At 35.8% G+C, this 20,066-nt stretch overlaps 1 long non-coding RNA gene across 2 annotated transcripts; it reads left to right on the top strand.

Annotated features, from left to right (window-relative positions):
• Positions 1-7,427: 7,427 nt before the first annotated feature.
• LOC147476491 (uncharacterized) lies at positions 7,428-10,038 on the top strand. Of its 2 annotated transcripts, XR_015209164.1 has the most exons (4): positions 7,428-7,545; positions 7,925-8,074; positions 9,502-9,641; positions 9,774-10,030. It is a non-coding gene; the product is annotated as an uncharacterized LOC147476491 (long non-coding RNA). The 2 variants fall into 2 exon arrangements; XR_015209163.1 differs by lacking the exon at positions 7,428-7,545 and having other exon boundaries at positions 7,814-8,074; positions 9,774-10,038.
• The last annotated feature ends 10,028 nt before the right edge of the window (positions 10,039-20,066 follow it).

Below are 20,066 nucleotides of genomic sequence, written 5' to 3'. Positions count from 1 at the left end.
AATCCTGTTGCCGGTGGTGAGAGAATGGTGGCTAAGGTGATTCAAGACGGCACAATTGATGCTACAATAGATCATGCAAATGGGTGGATGGTATCAAAGGAAATTGGAAATGTATACTCTACAAATGAGCCTCAGTTTGCATTCAGCTCGAGGATTGCCTTCTGCCTCAACATGCACATGAGGCCGTGCATGCCCTGAGGTTCCCGCCCAAACAACCAAAAGAAAAGGAAAGTGCTGAGAAGAGGTGAGAGATACAACAACAGGAACAGAAATTTGCCAACCACATTGCCGAGGAGGATGATGACGATATTTAGTTGGGCTTCGCCTTTGCCATCACCTTAATGTTTCCTTTAGCCATTTAATTTGTACCACCTTAATTTGTGGTCAGGACGCACTGTTTCCTGGGATTAAATACTATGGTCGAATTACCTTTTTGCTGTTTTTATGTTGGTCTAATATTGTAACTGTATTATTTAGGACTAGGCAATAAGCATTTTGTTAGGTTTCAACTTGGTTGTGTTTCATTCCTCTCCTTCCTCTGCTTCTTTTTATGGATACACTTTTGAGGTTCTGCATTATTGGTGGTCATACATCAGGGACGGCACATGGCTAACACAACGTCATATTCTCCAAAGCATTTATGTTAACCATTTTTCCTTAACAATTACAACTGTATTGCCCAACACTTGGCTAGGAATAGGGTTGTAGGAATTTAAACTGGAAACCTTTTGAAATTGACAATTTCTGGTGGTACTGAGTCCCAAAACTTTGAGATTTTGACGTACAGTAGGACCATGACACCGTAAGTACTTGAACAGGTATTGTACAAGCAAGGAGCAAAGATTTCTCAATATGAGGCGCAACAGTTAATGGATACTGTCAGTCCAATAACATAGTGAGAAATATCGACAGTTGAGCCTTTTTCTCAAGCTTTTAGATTATTCTTTTATCATTTCTCTTTAATTTTTAACCCAGTCAATCAATCTTCAAAACATACTGACGCATAGGGCAATGGCACCATAGGCTATGATGAGTTCATCACAATGCAATGCATATAAACAAAACGGAAGGACAAGAGCGTCTCTATACTGCATTCCAATTCCAATGCTTTGATCAAGATCATTGTGGGTACGCTGTATTAGAACAATTATTTTTGTCCCATGACATCATTATAACAAAAAATCCCAAACACTCCTTCGCTACAAAAAAAATGTTGAAACTCCAAAATCATGTTAGGTCGTTTACGAGGCCATGATTTTCTTATTGGTTGTGGAACATTATGCAAAGTGCCAAACAATATTGACACCAAATAATAACTTAACATAAGAGTTTCACTTATGTCTTTAGCACCCATTTGTTTAGCATGTGCTCTCTCGAGGAATTTGATAGTAATTGTGTTGCCAATGGTTGCAAAATGTTACTTATGTAGCTAACATGATTGTATTAGACGTGGGCGAGATGGTCTTCAGTTGAGACTAATGATACATGTTTTGCATCGATATACAAGAGTCAGTGTCGTTAAATTACTTAATTTGATGGTTGCTTGAGACGTACAATGCCTATACATGAATTTCTTACAAAATCTTAAATGACTTTAGTTAACAGAGCGTCGTAAATGGACAAATGATGCAAAGACATCCTTTGAGTCCAGCCATGCATTGCCCTTTTCAAGTTATCAACTCGATAGTTAAAAGGAACCATACACCATTTACACCAAACCAATGTGTCCAAAGTTTGAGGATCGTTTTCCTTTTAAATGTCTAAACAACAAATGATGATCAAAAGTTAGAACTTCACTCCGATCAAGTTACCACCATTCGTACTCCTGTTAATTAAATAACGTAATTTTGTCTTGTTCGACTGTAATCAACTTTGCAACTGTGCTTAATATTTTACCCAAACAATCAAATTTACTTATTAAATATGATTTACTAATGCCATCGTTTTGGGCAACGCCAATTATGTTTTTATTGGTCCAAAACATATGATTCTAAATAAACCATTTGGCTTAAAAACAAATATTATTAAATCCCCACACCTTCAAACATGGTTCCAATTTTGGGCCTTTAATTAGGCCTTAACATTAGGGACCAACATATCCAACACCTTCCTTTCAATTCCTTTCAAATGCTTCGTCTCCTACGATATTTACTTCAATTCAGACAAACCATTTTAAAAACGGATACCCTCTTAAGCAATTGCTATTACTCCCTCTACATAACTCCTCACTCATCATAATTCCCCACCCAACATTAATAGCCGATCAATGCATATGGCTGTTCATCTTTTTTCTCTTTTGCTTTGGTTTTACTCCTATAAATACCATCTATTTTATTCCATTTCCTACACATTTACTCTTCTTGCTTCTTCATTCTCTCAATCTCCAAGTAGGCAAACAAAGTACGTGTGTTATGCTTTTGTATTGTGCTTTCCATTGGAATTTTTCTATTTACTTTGTAATAAGTTAACTTCGACTAACTAATTCTCTTGCTTTCTTTGGAGATTCCGTTACAGGTTATGGCGTACAACAATATTCCCATTTCATTCAAGAACTTACTTGATGAGGCGTCTCGGATCCTAGGAATGCATTTACCTACGTATGGATCCAATTTCGTCGCCGGCCGGTATGAGTCGTGGGTTGAACTACAACCTACGAAAAGAAGATTTTTTGGATTGCCCACACTATTTAGGGATGATTCGGAACAAGTGGCGGCAAGGTTAGCCGTTAACTACCTTAAACAAACCTTCGAAGTTGAAATAATTGATTTCAATTTTCGTGAACTTCGTCAAACACGTACGTAAGTCCAAACTCTTGGAAACCAATTAACTAACCTTCGGAATGAAATAGCCCAAGTTCGCAATAGGAACCTAATACTACAACATCAAGTTCAAAATTTGCAACACCCACTTGCCAATCCTGAGGTCATAGTTATCAGCAATGATGAGGAGCACGATAATGTAGGCTCGGATTATGAACCCTCTATGGATTTCAACTACGAGACGGCAACCGACGATTGAACCTTTTACTGTTTTAGATGTTTTTTTCCCGTTTCTTATTGTTTTTTTTTATAGTTTCCCTAAAACATCAATTAATTACTTCATCCAAATCTTGCTTTGTATCAAAGTGATTTATGGATATGTGTAGTATTGAATTGAGTAGTTCATCAATGTAAAGAGTGTTTTGGTCCTTCAAGGCCTATCTATGAAGTATCAATTTTATGCATGTGTTTGTCAACAAATTTTACTGTTTGCTATTATATTTCCTTTGGCATTGCAACTTATAACAATGTTTTACATGTTTTCACCCTTATTCTATGTTCATGGTTATTAGTGTTGGCTATAAATTAAAGACATAATATGTGTTATGTTTTATTTTTTTCCCCGGTGGAAATCTGACTTTCCAAGAAATCTACCAAATGAAGTACGAGAAATATTAAGGATAGGGTGGTAAACATGATAGGGAGAGTGTAAAATGTGAGAGGGATATATTACATATATTTCCTAATAAATTGGGGCAAAGGGAGATGACAATACATATGCCAAGTGAATGTCACTGCTGTGATCGTCTATCTTGGAATTTTTTTGGTAGTCTATGACTCTATGTTGTTGTATTGATTGCTGATAAATGATAATACTGTCCCTTAGTGAAATAACAATGATATGATGATTAGGATATCAAAAGCAAAAGCAACATTCACCCAGGTTAGGCCTTATCTACTCAATAGCCATTTTATGTTCTTAATCCATGTGATGCCCTCGCTGCAGGTGTAGCTGCATAAAGTTTGTCGAACATTGCTTTCAAGCTTTCAGCTCACTGGTGCTAGCTTAGCCAGGTAGTCCATTAATCCTTTCTTCGTCATTAAAGTGTTTTCTTTAACCAAAATAGAAAAGAGAATCCTTTTTGTTGAAATTTTAGCCATGTGGTCATTCCAGAGTCTATTTTTATTTCAATTCTATTAGATATTGGCGTGTCTAATTCAATTTTAACGCCAAATATAATTGTTTCTAATTATTGTTATTTGTGGTCTACTCGATCTTTTCTTTGATAAATAGTTTTTGCAAACTTATCGATATTTAATATGCATGGTGGGTTTGTTGTAATATAATCTCTTGGAGCTTTATGTATCCGTCGTCCATCCTTTGAGTACGTGGAGCTTTAGAGATTCACTCGACTGCCTACTTGATATGCCACTCTTCTAGAAAGGCCTGTACACATATATAAAGTGCCACGTACACCATTCAGAATGTATGAGAAATTTCAAACATTAGATAAGAATGTTAAGCTTAGAAATTTTTTGTTGTTTTGGGGAATATGCAATTGTCGAGTTGGACAGAGACTGCATAAATCTTTTTGGTGTAAAGTGTCAGTGGAGTGTTGAGTTTAAAACTGCCATTGTGCACCATTCATCTTTGTCTTCCCCTGCTCTGTTGAAATTGAGAGTAATTCTCATGCATATATCAGCAGCTTATTTTCTGTACTATAGTGGCATGAATTATGTGCTTGTATTATATTGGGTTGTGCCAACTGTTATCAATGTGTGTAGGCTCTTAGATAATCTTTGTCCAGTGTGATTTTCTCATTTTTAAAAATTCTAGCTTTCGTTTGAAAGATCAGTTCTCTTTGTGATTGTAATCGAAGAAAATATTAATTGTTTAGGTAGTTTACATTATACTTATTATGGGTCAAAGTTATTAATTTTTTTCGAATAGAGTTCTATACATTACCTCAAATTTGTATTGCTAAATTGTGGCGTACTTCATCCAACGTTGCAGATCCATTTTTTGTTGCAAAAAAGGTCCAAAGGAACATAAAAAGTCAGTATACAAGCATGCTTGGCTGAGTCCCTGAAAGTAAATAATGAAGAGTTAAACCAACAGTCTGTGGAAAGCAGTGTAATTGTTCGCCAGCCAGTGCATATGACCCAAGAACTTAAAAACCTTACAGGGCATAGAAGTAATGCGCATCAACAGAGACAAGTTGAAGCAGACAAAAGGAGATAAGTTCGAGCAAGCAAATGGAATTTCCCGTCAAGAGAACGTAAGTGTAGTTCACAACAGGTACAGGTGCATGCACCATTTAATAATCAGACAGCACAATCACCATCACTGTTATAGTTGCCCGAGGCACCGAAAGATCGTCATTCTATTGCACACCAACGACGACTGCTGAGGACTTGTGAATGAAGAAAACAACGTTATGCTGCAAAGTTCCAGTGGATGTCTAATGTACAAATGAGGCAGATGTATGAGGCTCATCAGTGGTGGCTGTGGCATGTCATGAATGCCCAGAATATCACCGAGCAGCAATGGTCATTGTATATGTCTTATCTAGAAAAGGAGCAAAGTCGGGTGATTCACAACAATGAAGAGCACAAAAATTTTAGGAAAAGGCTTCAAAGAAAGTGCATCCCCAGTGTGACTCATTTACTCGAGTGCACTCAGAGTGACCAGCATTTGCTGCACTCTTGCTGTCTGAGTGTTTCCCACTGTTGAACTTACATTTGTACAACATTTGCTTATATGTTGGAGAGGTTTCTGGCCCACAATTAGCACACTTGAAAGTTGAAACCAATGTAAAAGTAGGAGACTCAACAGGTGAGTTGATTTTTTGTTTCGGTAAAGAACATGTGAGTTGATCACTTTGTGTGAAACTCAGAAATCGAATAATTCGGTGCTATGGGCAAAAGGAAGGCAGAGGAAAGGTAAAACAAAACTTATATTTTCCCCTTTTTCAATTATTTGATTGTACTAAAATCATATGCAATTGACCGTCAAGCAAATATTAGTATGATTTTAGTCTCTACTGGTAGTTTACTCAAGTAAGATTTAAGTTGCTTTATGACTTGAATTTATTCTATTACATGTCGGTAGCCAAGATTCATTTAAATGTAATATTTATTCTTTTTTCATACGGTATTGTAGGTTTTGGTCTAATTTGTTACAACGAAATCTGTTTGTTGGCTGTTGATGAAGCACATTGCATTTCAGAGTGGGGTCACAATTTCAGGTATCCAAACTTAACCAAAAATTTCAGGTCGGTTCATCGGTTAGTTTGGTTCCAAAACATATCTAAAGAAAGCTCTCATTTATATCAAGTATTTGAAAAAATTGGTTAACCCACTTTATGTGTACTCTATTCAATTCCTTATATATTATATTTCTTTACACACCAAGAACTTCCCCTCAAAAGAAACCACAATGAGAACAAGGGGAGAAATTAAAAAATAATAATAAAAATAAAAATAAATATATATATATATATATATATATATATATATATATATATATATATTGAGAGAGAGAGAGATATGGAGAGAAACAAAAGTAATTAGTTTTAATAAAAGTGTAGAGAGAAAATTAGAAAAAGATTGAGAAACTCTCTACCACTAATTGATAAACTCTGTAAACTTTGTGAAGAAGAAAAGAATCAAGGGATTTTTCTAAAGAGAAATTGTTGGGTGAGTCCGCCTGGTCAGTATGATAAACTGGTTAAGTTGGCCATTCCTTTCATCTGAAAGATACTTTGAGATAGCCATGGGGATTTGGGTGGGTGATTCAGAAAATGATTGGGATGGATAAATCTCTTTTGTAGTGGGGACTTTTCCATGTGATAGTAAGTGTATGTATCGTAACTCCCCTGCCTCGGTACTTCCATTGGAGAACTGGAGCAAGTGAAAAATCAGGATTCTCCTAGCTCGAATATTTTCATATTACAAAGTCGGGTTTACCATTGAAAATTCTCCCATGCAATCAAAACACTGTTAGATATTGGTACGATCTGATTTCGTGTTGTCATATTCTGGACATATTGAGTTTCCAATGGTGATTAAGTTGACTAACCCATTATTGTACATTATACACTGGTTGACTAGATTTAATCACTAATAATTGAATGCCACATTTATGTATCTGCTTTTACAGGCCGCAAGTGTCGGGAGCTATCTCTGGACCTCATTTAGGAGAAGCGTCTCATAGGCTGCTCAAGAACACACTCCAAATGAAACCCAGTACATCTGTGTTGTTGGATTATCCACAAATCGGTATCATGTTCCAAACAACCATACGATTGGACGGGCCTAGGCCGCCAGGACCTTCGAGGGATATGAAAGAGGATATGGTCGGGATCAAAATTATTTCCATGGGGACTTTAGCAATCCTAGAGGTACAATTGTTAATTCTAGATCAAAGCACCTTCTTACAATGAAATGTGGAAAAAATAGAATTACAGAGCACAAGAGAGGTATCGATGATCAAGAACAATACCACTTTACGATTGGGAAAGTCGTCTTTGACAATCAAAGATGGTCCAACATACCAAAGACTCTGCGGGCCACTAAGGAAGCCTAATACTCTATTTTCACCAAGCCAACAGCAGATGCCTGTTTCAAGTATGTGGGTCAACCACCACGGCCAACAACCGCCTTGATCGATAAACCAGCCTATGAAACCCCCGGAATGTATGTCATACACCCCGAAATTTCTTAAAACACTAGGATGTATGTCGGGCAACCTAAGGTGCTCTCATCTAATGTGTATGAGAAACAGGTAAAAATCTTACGCCTCCCGCCGATTATTTTAGAAGTAAAAAAATAAAATTCTTGTTTCAAAAACAGCCCCACTACTCAAAACCGGTTTCTTGGATGTGGTAATTTACTGTCTCGAAAAAGGTATGTATTTAGCTTGGTATTTTCTCATGCGGAGAGTCTTTCAGTGTTTAAGAGGCAACCCTGTATTTTCGTACTTTCAAAAGAGAATATGCAAAGCAGGGTCGAAGTTTTTCAATCGTAAAACAAAATTTTGAACTGGCCGGATATTGTGAAAAATCCAGTGATACTTGCTCTTAGTCTTGAGAAAAGGATAATTCCTAGGTGTAATGTGCTGGAAATTCTGTACTCAATCTGTTTGATAGGAAGAGTTAATGCAGGTTCAGTCACTTCAGCGTTGACATTAAATGAGGAGAAATTCATAGAGAAGTATGTAACTAAGTATCAAGTGACGGTCCCTGAGATGGTACAGATTGGGCTTGCAGCTTTTGAAAGAAGGAGATGGGTTTTACAAGATGTAGAAAGTTGAGGTATGTATTCGTTTTCTTTTGTGGTTTTTTGTCCTTGACAACTATATCCATCCTACTTTTGTTGCTATGGTAAATGTGAAGAATGAATGTGATTTAATGTAATCGTATTTGGTTACTTTCACAAGTTGTACATTAATTTTTAAGCTCTGCAATTTGTTTGCAGTGTCACTATGTGTCTCACTATATCCTCTGCTTTATTGTGTTTATAATCAATGGCCCTAAAATTCTCTTTTGAATTCTCACTTTCTGGAGTGGTTTTCGAAGCATTCAAAAATGTAGTATTAGCATTTCAGTCAATGGGCAAGACATGTTATCTGTTTTTCATCTTCATATGGTGCTTGATGCTTTGACATTTATGCTCTTTGAGGATATAGGAATAAACTTTCTTAAGAGTGGATAATTACTTGAATACAAAAGTTGCAAAATTATGTTTGTGTGCAGTTGCGCATTTTGCGGTCGGTGCCCATTTGGACACATGATAGGGTCTGAATGCTAGAGATGTGCTCTCTGATAGGCAATGAAACACCGGAAAGTCGTCCGAGTGACTCCATGTACCTGGCAGTAGAGATGGTTGGTTATTCTAACCTAGCAGGAACTGGAACTGAGTCAATGAGTGCTAAAACAGGTCCACTACTAGGTTAACACAATTTTAAGGTAGTAGAAGGTGTCTAGAAACTAGAATCTCCGACTTATTCCTCATCGACCAGGCTCTCAATGGAAGTCTAGCAGCTCAAGTAGGCAATTAGGTCCCTTCCTATATTTTCTTTGAAAGAAACTTCTTGATTTGTAGTGATCCTCAACTAAATAGGAAGGAGGATCACTGCCTATATTAAAGGTCAAGGCTCTACCACTGAACTACGAACAAGAGGATAGGTAGTGATTCCTCCCCAGTTTGTTCCCAACGTATTTAGCCATTCATTATATAGGGGTCCATAAGAAATACGGAAATGATAAAATTGGGGTGATGTCAGTTCCACTTGTGGTTCTGAATGAAAACTGAATAGCAAATTTCAAGACTTCAATATGGCCAGCATCCCATGTTAGTATGACATGTCATGAGCATGGTGAGATACATTGGGTGGGTGAAAAAAAAATAATTCACCTAATCTACTATATAAGACCCAAAGAATGATTTCTTAGTGAAAGACACCATTGTTGACGAGGCAAAGGTTACTGTCCTGGCTTAGTTACCAGTTGAAAATGTCGTCAATTCAAATTTTCTTTCTATTGATTACTGTATATTGTAATCATAGTATGACGTTAAGAGGGGGTGACATGAAATGCAAATCATTATAGCAAATCTCTTCGCCTTTTTTCAGAGTCCATGTAGCATATATAGACTACTTTTCCACTCTATTGATATTTGATTTACTGCTTCATTAGCTAATTTGTACAAATAATTTATATGTCATCCTCTTATCTGGCAGGAGTTGGCAGTTTGATTTGTTTGGGGGTTGGTTAACAAAAAAAAAAAAAATTTGTTTGGGGGTCCGACAACAAGTCTGAAGATGGTGTTCATATCAGAGGAAATATTTGAAGGAGATTGTAAACATGTCTTCTCTTTTTGGTATGTTAACCCAAAATTATTGTTTATCATTTTGTGTACCTCGCAAGATCGTTGGAAAACTATATTGGCATTGAGTCACTTGTGTGCTTAAAGCATGAAGTTTTTCTGAAGCTATTTATCAATGTTTTTCAGAGATTGATTCGTTATAACAAGATTTTGCTGAGAACGCTGTGCACAGTGAACTCTTAAGTGAAAATGAAATAAGTGAGGTATCTATCATATCTTTTTGTTATACTTGAATGCAAAGAATGGGCGTTAACAACAAGTAATATACACAATTTGGATTATCATATTATTCTTTTTCCAATAATACATGTGAACTGGAAACATTATTTCTTAGAGAAATTCTTATCACATAATAGCGTTATGGCTTATTATGTAATACTGCAAACTAGATGTTGTTTCTTATGTCAACCAATTACTTGATTAGTAGATATCGATGGTTAGATGATCTCTTGAAATCCTTGCTACATACGGATCACGGAGCCATGGTCGTGGCAGCATGGTATAGAGCTGCATTCTGGCGCATCAAAGAGCGATTACCGCACATAGACGAAAGCGTATTCTTATGCTACACACCATTTTCCTTCCACCCTTACATTTTGCTCTTTGTGACAATGTTACAAAGTCAAATTAGCACATAATTGCACAAATTGTCGGGTTCTCCGCTTTACCGCTTATGCATTGTGTGTAAACCGAGAGAGCAAGCTCCTAAGAATAATTTGTACATTTAATAAAAGATTTATAATGAATTTATTACATATTAGTGCTATATAGTTTCTCGATAAAGTGGGTTGGCTAATTTTCTGCATGGTTTAGAAAGGTTGCTTAATATTATGCTTACTGCTTTTAGATGCAATAGGTCAGATGCTTCTGCCTCAGATTGTCATTAAAATGTGTTCAACCGAACTCAATTGTCCGATGCTGCATGACATTATGGCGAAAATGGAAGGTACCCGGATAGGACGTGGTCATGGCCAAGTTAAGGGGCGTGTCCGAGGTCAGCATCAAAATCAGCCTTCAGAAACATTGTTTGCTTTGCTGGCGGCAGAGATAGCAGTTCTTCGCTGTAGCATTGCATTGTCTACTGTGCTCTTAGGTGAAATTATTTGTTAGTGGTAGACGTTAAAAGAATATGAAAACGAAGGGTTGGAAATCCAAATATTATTTCTTCTCGCCTGTTAAAGCCAAAATCTCCCCTCTCTCGACTCCTCAATCTCTCCATTGCCGATTTTATTGCCATTTTATTTTTTTCAAAAGGTAAAGTATTTTCCTCCTAAGCTTTTTTCTATTCTTTTTCAGTTTTCTTTCATGATTCAATATATTACTAATTCGAACGACCCATTTTTCATTCTTTTTATATTACTTTGACGCATTTGGCTTTATTTTGTCATCGCTCGAACAGTAACATCTTAACCAATTCACTATCTGTTGTGGCAAGTTCTTCCAATTCAACAGATTTTGTACCCATAAAATGTAAGTTATTTCTCGCATCAGCAACTCATATTCGTTGAAGTGCTTTGTGGTTTGAATTGTGATGATTAGTCCCTTCTTGACTATTAGGAACAAGAGCAAGTTAACTCTGGAGGGCCCTCATCAAAATCGCTCAATACCATTTTCAAGTTAGTCCTAAACTTATTTTGTTTCATGTCATTTGCTTATTTGATTTCCATATGGTGGTTTTGGATTTTTTTAATTTTTTGATTGATAACCTCTTGGTGTTAATTGTGTTTGCTTTTGTGTAGATTTTCAGCAATGTGCCATGGTGGTACCTTGCTTTCAATAGGATGGTTAGACCTTAAACTCAAGCAATGATACTATGATACTAAACTATGTTTTTCACTATTTGTTATATCAGATGGCTTCCGGCTTCAAGTATGGAACTATGGATTCTATGGTTTGATCGTCATTGGATAGCACATACGCAATGAAGTTCAGTAATAACTCACTGGTACAATCTGATTTTGTTATAGTCCTTTATCTATTGGTTCATTGTATATGTATGCATCACATCTTAGAAGATATGAAGAAACTTAAGTGACTATAGTGAGCTTAAATGCATCTTGGCCAGTTCTCAATGTTTGAGCTCAATATGTGTGTATGGCTTCCTCACTAATGGTCACAATATCAAACTAATCATTCATCTCTTGCATGTTTGTGTTATTTGCCGCGCTGTTAATTGTTCTTAGACAAACATTTCATTTCAACTTGGTCTTGGAGTTTTCCATGTATATGAGCTTAGTTTTTTCATGTATATGTCCTGGACTCATCTCAGTCAAGGAATGGCTGAGATTTTCAAGTATTGGTTGAGGAGATAAAAAACCATATAGATGGAAAAAAAACAATGGAGGTACTATTAGAATTTTGTTAGTTACAGGCAGATTAAAATACATTAGTTGCTGACAAATTGTTCTTTAAGCTAAGTTATATACTGTGATTCTGACATGAGTAGCCACAAAATCAGGTGTAATGAATTGCTCTTTTATCACATGTTTGTTTGCACATTTTCTTATTTTGCGGAGTCAAAACAATTTTGGATTTTAGTTTATTCGGTTAAGTCGAGAACTGAACATTTAGGGGGAAGGCTACTGGTTGTGGGCCAAGTTACTGGTTACACTAACATATTCTTCTAAGACACGCTTAGAAAAGTTTTAATGTAGCAAAGAGAAAAGAAAAGGTTAGGAAAGAATTATTGACTATTTTAAGGGAACAATGAGATATTTATATTTGGTTGGTCTACATGGATTGTGTTTGGTGATTGTTATTATGTTGGATGGCTTTGATATGAACTAATGAGGATATTGAAGCTATTTTTTCTCTATAAGGATATGCACCCCATGAGTGAGAATGGTTCTAAAATACACCGCTTGATTAAGGTATTAAAGATTTTAGCTTTGAAGCGTGTTGTTAGTTTATGTTTTTCCATAAAGAGAAATGTAATGAAGTTAGAAACACATGTATTTCTTGGTGATACAAAGTTAGTTCAAGTATTTTGAAGTGGGGGTTGGGAGACTTTTTATGTGGTTTATTTTATACATTTCTTTTTATAGTTCATGAAGTAGGAGCTTAAACTCTGACTAATTCGACATTACTGAAATCACTACATGCCCTGTCAACCCAAGTTGTTGTTATCCATCTTTCGGTTTGTAAATCTGGTTCAGATTTTGGTGTTGAGAATATATATTTATGACAGCATTTTGATATTATTTTCAACAAGGGGTGATTTTCATATGTTTTTGGTTGAGATTGGAATGAGGGGTTGGTTGGAAGGAGGCCTCTGAAAGCAGGTTGATGGCTTAAAAGTCTGATTGTAAACTATTGTTATCAACTGTATTTTCTTCAGTGAACGAAAACTTTTTTAGTTTTAAGTCCCCAACCTCGAAAAGCTATGGGAGCTGCCCCTTCTTCAAAACTTTCTTGAGTTGTTGTTTTACTGGGTTGTTTTGTTTTCTTCGTTGTTATTTACTTCTCTTAGAATTAGGTAATTTAAGGATTGTGCTCTAGCTTTGTTTAAGACGCAACAGTGAGAACTGATTGAAAAGTGCCACTAAGAATTGAACAAGTCTTTTCAGTTCTCAGTTCTCAGTACCACTTTTCACTTTTACTATGGCATTGAGAACTAAACAAGACGCAACAGCGAAAAGTAGTAGCAGTAAGAGACAAATGTGTGCTTACCAGTAAGGGCCATAGAGATTTCTATGAAGGCGATAATACATAACTGATTGGACAATGTTTGTATCCGTCACTTAATGAAGAGGTTGTTGCTCAATTTATATAATATTAAAGGTCATTCCATATAATATCAATTTACACTCTCAATCTACGTTATGCATGAAATTCATACAAGTATACTTTTCTATTGCACACCTTTATACCGTGATTTTTATACTTTCAGTTTTCTTTGCTCACTTCATATATATACTAGCAAAGTGTTCATCGTTGCATTACTTATTAATAGAATCTAATCTATTTTTGTGATTGATTCTTATTGATTAGGAAAAAAATTAATGATTCACATATTGATTGATATTTAATGGTATGTGTAAGGACTTTGGCATTGCGAAAGTAAAAGGGCATTAGTTTATGTACTTCTCAAGTGGTTTCAAATATATAGCCCGATTTGAATCCTGACTATCTTCTTCTCCTTCTCTCTCCAATTTTTCTATGATTTCTCTCTCCAACTTTTCCCTGCTTGGAATAATGAAAACTAGGTTTACTAATACATTTAAACTTTAGAATAGTGTACTTGACTACTTGCATATTTTGTTTGGAGGGTGGTTTGCATCTATATGTTAAGAGCCTTAACACATAACTTGATATTTTTGAACAAAGAACCAAAGTTACATGAAGTACTGTTTATATTTTTGTGGGCTTTAGTGTAACTATAGATTGAAGTTACCGTCAGAAAATGATTTTTGGCTATTGTATAAATTTGTTGTTATTTATGTAAAATTTTAGAAATCAAAATTGTGTGGAGAACTATGTGCACACAGTTTTCGGTAATATTTATATGTGAAACTAAGCCAGCCAAACTCATCTCTAAACTGAAATGGTTCATATGGGTGAGGGGTTTGAATTGTTAAGGCATTCCTGTTTCGGGCTATTTGGACCCAAGGTTCAATTTTGATGGAGTGAAGTCGGGCATTTAACTCAATTAGATGGACCAGCTTATATTGATGGGAAACATAGATCGTGCCACAAGTAGCACCTATTTTTATGCAGTATCACATGCCAGCTACATTTAGACTTGATGAAATCAGAATCCTCACTTGCTTTCGAATCTTAAGGTAACCATTATTCCTCCGCGCCATTTATTTTGTTTATTTATTCAGCTTTAATGTGAATTAACTAGCTATGGAATGCACATCAAATTGCTATATGGTTGGAGGTATTTTGTACAAAAAAATGATAAAAAGGTATTTTGTAAAATTGGTACTGTAGTAGATTGTGCAATCCAATTTGACTTACTTAGGTAGTTAGGTAAAATGAAGCAGAATATAAGGAAGTATTTGGTAATCAATATTTTATTTTATTTTTTCTCAAACAAACACGCTACCATCCTTTATTCACAATAGATCTGTGGTCGATGTTGGACAATTTTTTACTATTTCTTTTTCTGTTTTGGGTGAACCATTTTACATGAATGTGGTATTGATAGTTTATATGGATGATGTGACAATAGATTGTATCTATCCATATCACCTTTTCACATGGCTTTACAGATTATGAAAGTAGCTGTTCTTCACACCAAATCATCGTCTTCAATTCATTCCTTTTTGTTTGATTTTGATTGCTTTAATAATTTTTAGCGTAAAAGTCTATTAAATTAGAAATAATTTTACGAGATCTACCTCTATTACAGGTAATTTGACATTTGGACAACATGGATTTTTTTTTCCGCTATACCAACGTAACCTTCCATGTTTCCATGTGGGTTTGCATTGTGGGTCTGCATCGGCACCTTTGCTTTGCATTGTGACTTCTCTTGAGGCTACGATGTCTTCTGTTAATCCTAATGTTGTTCTCATGGCTGATGCTCTACCTCGAGCACGTAAACAACCATCATCCCATACTTCTTCACCATCATCCAAGAGACCAAAGTTAGACAACCATAAACCTAAAAATTCCACCATTCCAAGGCCTTCTAAAAATGAACCTCATGCATTAACTCAATATTGAACAAGAAAGGATTGAACAAAGTATCATACAGTTGGAGAAAAATCCTATAGATTTCGATACTAATTCTGCTGCATTCTGGAATGAGGGAGACTTAGTGTTGTTTTTGTTTCTTGCTCGGGTTTTCGATTTGCTATATGATAATAAATAAATCAAGTTGAACGAAGATGATTGAAATTCTTTGTATTGCTTTTCGGATTGTCATTACTACCACGCTGAATGATCTGACAGTTGTTGTTTACCTTTCGAGTAACAAGATTGCCACTTCTTTTTTGGGTGTAGAGCTTGGCATCGGTGAGTCTGATCTTATCAATAAGGCAGTAAATAAAACTTACAAGATTTTAGAGAAGCACATTAAATAAGAGCTTGGTATCCGTAAGCATTCTCTTATCAAAGTCGAAATATCGCGATTTAGGTGGTTTTGTCAAGGAAAGTTGTTCGATCGTCGACTTGAGTGATTCAATTACAAGTCCGCTCCATTAACGTTGTCAAAATTTTGAATAAATTTCCCACCATTGCCATTGAATCTGGGAAAGATAGTAAAGTAAAGAAAAAAGCCAAATCGAGACTTCTTAAATGCCGTACAGATTGTGGACTACAAGATATAATTTGTCTACTTCTGTCAAAGTTGGGGATCGACTTAGGGGAGCAAACTGTCTTAGTTGTTTTAGGTCAAGCAGCTGTTTATTCTGAAAATCGACCTCCTTCACAACTTCATTTTAAGTCTTCCCCTTAAGAAGTTGCAGAGATTGTAAAGAAAGTGTACTCATAATTTCCAAACTTTGATAGAATCATTCCTGCTCTTCTATAAAGTGGTGTTTTGAAGCTCTCAGAGTCATGTAGGTTTACTCATTGTGTCCTTATTGGATCTCTGCTATCGAAACCAACTAAAGGAATCTCTCAAATTCTTGAAAAGTTCTAGGGTACAAAATTCACATGTGAATATAAGTATGGCGGTGAACATGCTCAAATACAGGAAGATGGTTATGTTGAGATATATAGTCGGAATGGTGAACGAAATACAAGAAGTTTCCAGACATGGTAAATTCAGTTAAAAGATTAAAAAAATCCTCCATAAGGTCTTTTGTCTGCTGTTGCCTTCGATGTGAAGAAGCATTAAATTATGCATTTTCAGATCCTCATTATAACTCAAGTTAGCATCGGTGACATAACCTTCGCTAGAGCCATGTGACGGACTATAAAATTATTTTTGGTGGTCACCCACTCAGTAAATGTAAACAAAATCTCTTACAAAATTTATATATCCAAGGTTATATTTTGTTATCAGTTATTACAATGTCCTTATCAATTCGTAAAGTTGTGATAGTTCACAAGTTCGCCATAATCACATACACTTCAATGTTTTTTTTTTAAAACATTATCACATACCCTCCAATATATGTATTCCTTATCATCATCGTGCAAAGCACGTGCAACTTGCTAGTATATGTAACTATATTTGCATATATATATATGTGTGTGTGTGTGTGTGTGTGTGTGTGTGTGTAAAAATACATTTACATATAGTCGTGAAATTTTCAATCCCAAAAGGGTAAAAAAGAAAATAAAATAAAATGGGAAATAAAAACAGATTTTATCTCTTTTTTGGAAAACAGAGTTATTTAATAAAATGATTAATAGGGAGGTTATGTGGTATGGGTCGATGGGAGGGAGTTTATACTCAACCGAGTTAGAACCAAGAGGCTGCCTCATTTCCAATTAGGATTTCCTCCTACTAGATGGGAAATTAGGCTCTCCTCTCCAAATACACACAAAAGAAAGCACAATCAATCCAAATTGATTTTTTTTTTTGTGTACTTAGGAAGGAGACCCTAATTTCCCCATCTAAATAAGGGCTCATCTAAGTGGGGGTACTACTAGTTAACCCATGATTTTAACAAGTCTGTGTGTTATTTCTTTGAATATTATGTCTATATCAAATTTTCGTTTCCAGCAGCGCACTGCAAATGTCTTTTACCACTGTTCACATTCCATTCCTTTGAGTTTATGATATGTATATGATGATTATGGTCTTCGATATATAAATTCAGCTTTTATAAATGTGAAAATTGGAAAAATCAAACTTACTCAAGATCTACTACGCTAGGCGCGGAGTATAAAGGCAACGATCACTAGGTGTAGACTAGATGGCTACGTTTTGAGTGGCAAATGGGAAACTCTGTCAATGGGAATGGGTGGCTTCGGAATTTTGTTAGGTCTATCGGTGTACTAAACTGAAGACTAGATGGGGAACAATGTGTTTGCTGATACAACACAAATGATTTAGTGGTCTACCAAGAATTGTAAGCCATTAAGGAGGGTTTACATGCGTGTAAGATGATGAATTATGCAAAAGTGAAAGTGGCATCGGATTCTGTGCGTGATGTACAAACAGTGTTATAAGAACGGCGGGTGCGTTGACCCGTTAAACCAGTGACCCGGTCTTCACACCGGGTTGGGTCATTAAGTGGATTTTTTCAGCAATTAGTCCAGTAAAACCGGCCAGTTTTCTATTAAACCGGTTAAACTGAGGAGGTTTTAACCGAACCAATTCATGAGGAATTTTTAAGTTTGAAAAATAAATTCAGCAGGAAAGAGGGCTCCAACCATGGGTTAATAAGTCATCGAAGTATGGGCTCGCCAATGTGCCAATTCACTACAATATCAACTTTTGCTATAGAAATTAAACAAATATGTTTTATATATATTTATGGCGGACCAAGCAATGACCCAGCCCACTGGTCCAATCAGTAACCCACTGGTTGAACCACTAACCGACCAAGTCTCTTCACCGGGTTGACCTCCGAGCTGGATCTGATAACATTATTAACAAGCAATCAAGAAAATGGAAGAACCTCCCTGGTTTTGTATGAATGTGCTAGAATCTATATTTCATTTGGTTCCTGCTTTTGATTATGTTGAATTCAAGCATGTTTATATGGAGACTAATAAGGCTGCTGATTATTTAGCCTCTCTGTACTTGAATGAATGTAATAGCTAGTTCTAGCTGTGTTGATGTTCTATCCTCCTTTTGATGGAAGATTTAGTACGATTGTAATGGAGGATGGATTAGGTAGGTGTATCAGAGATTTATTAATGAAAACTAGGGATGCTATAATCCCACTTAATCGTCAAAAAAACAAACAAAAAAAAACTGAAGACTAGATGGCTTAGGTGGTGGTTCTCCGTTTTAGATGGCACTCACAATGAAGAAACTGCATAACAAAGTGCTAAGTTGGCAGTTGCACACAAGTCCCAAAATATCAATATCGATGAATATATCGGTGTACCCAAAAACCGATATATATCGGATATTTCGGATATATCCATTTTTTTGGTAACCAGTCCAAACTATTTAAAATATCAGAAATATAATATCAGAAATATCGGATATATATCAGAAATATATTGGAAATATCGGATTTATATTTTAAAATGGTCAAAAAGTTAACCGATATATATCGATTATATCGGAAATATCGATTATATCGGCGATATAAAGTTTCATATCGAAAATTCCGATATATATCAGGGAAAAAAGGATTCTATATTTGGTGGATATATGTCGGAAATATCGATGTTGGTGTACCAAAATACCGATATATATCAGCGATATATCAAATATATCGGCGATATTTTGGTCCATGGTTGCACACTCCTTCACATCTTTTATTGTTTTTAAAAGGCCAACTTTCTTCTTAAACTTTTTGCTAAGAGAAAATGAAGCACCACCACTTTAGGTGAATTAAGGGTTTTGTCACACGTCTCCGCTGGCAACATGTCAGCTAGACTTAGAACCTCTTATTTCAACTCTCGACTGTAATTGGCATTCTGAATCCATACAAACTGAAATTTATGATAAATTAGATAATATATTTTATTTATTTTTTTTATTTTTTATTTTTTGAACAAATGATGGGGTTAGGCGGACCCAAACCTGTATTGATCAGATGAATAAGTTCTTACATATATTATTCCACTGACATAATCTCTTCTATAATGAACATTATAAAGAGTTGGAGGTAGAATACATGTTCCTGGCCTAAAACTATGGAGCACATCAATCCAACAAAAGGGGTAAAAGCAACAACCCACGACAATAGTGTATGAAATTTGTAGAGAAAAACGATGTTTTCTCATTCTGGTGTGAAGGGCGTGACCCGCGCTCCATTTACACCTGTGCAAGGCGTGACCCACGTTCATGTCTTTGGCGACCTTAAGTGATTTCAGTGCGACCCGCGCTCAACTTTGCTTGGTCGAGGGCACGACCCGCACTCCACCTTATTTCAGCACGAATTTGCCCTTTTTTCGAAAGTTTTCTGAAATAGTATAAATATAAGTTTTTTCTGTAGAAACCTAACTTTTCCAAAACCAAGAAAGAGAGAGATTATAAGAGAGCAATTCTGTGTGAGTTAAGTGTTCATTCTTTGTGAGTGAATTGAGAGACTTGTAATCTGTTACTCCGGACATCTAGTAAAGCTTGGAACTCACAGTGTGGACGTAGGCAAATTACCGAACCACGATATATCTTGTCTTGTGGTTTGTTCTTCTTTTACATTAAATTGTTTTACTTTATATGCTTGTTATTTGATATTGAGAAGTATTGAGATATTGCTTGGAGGGTGTTGAAGTCTTGTCTATTAAGAAGGATCGATCCTTATGTTGGATTGATCCGTTTGTTGTGGGTAACGTTGTTTCTACAGTTATTTATTCACAACAAATAGTATCAGAGCGTAGGTATATATACGA

Source organism: Coptis chinensis, chromosome 9 (genome assembly GCF_015680905.1).
Source record: "Coptis chinensis isolate HL-2020 chromosome 9, ASM1568090v1, whole genome shotgun sequence".
NCBI lineage: Eukaryota > Viridiplantae > Streptophyta > Magnoliopsida > Ranunculales > Ranunculaceae > Coptis > Coptis chinensis.
This window is presented reverse-complemented; position numbering and strand designations above follow the sequence as displayed.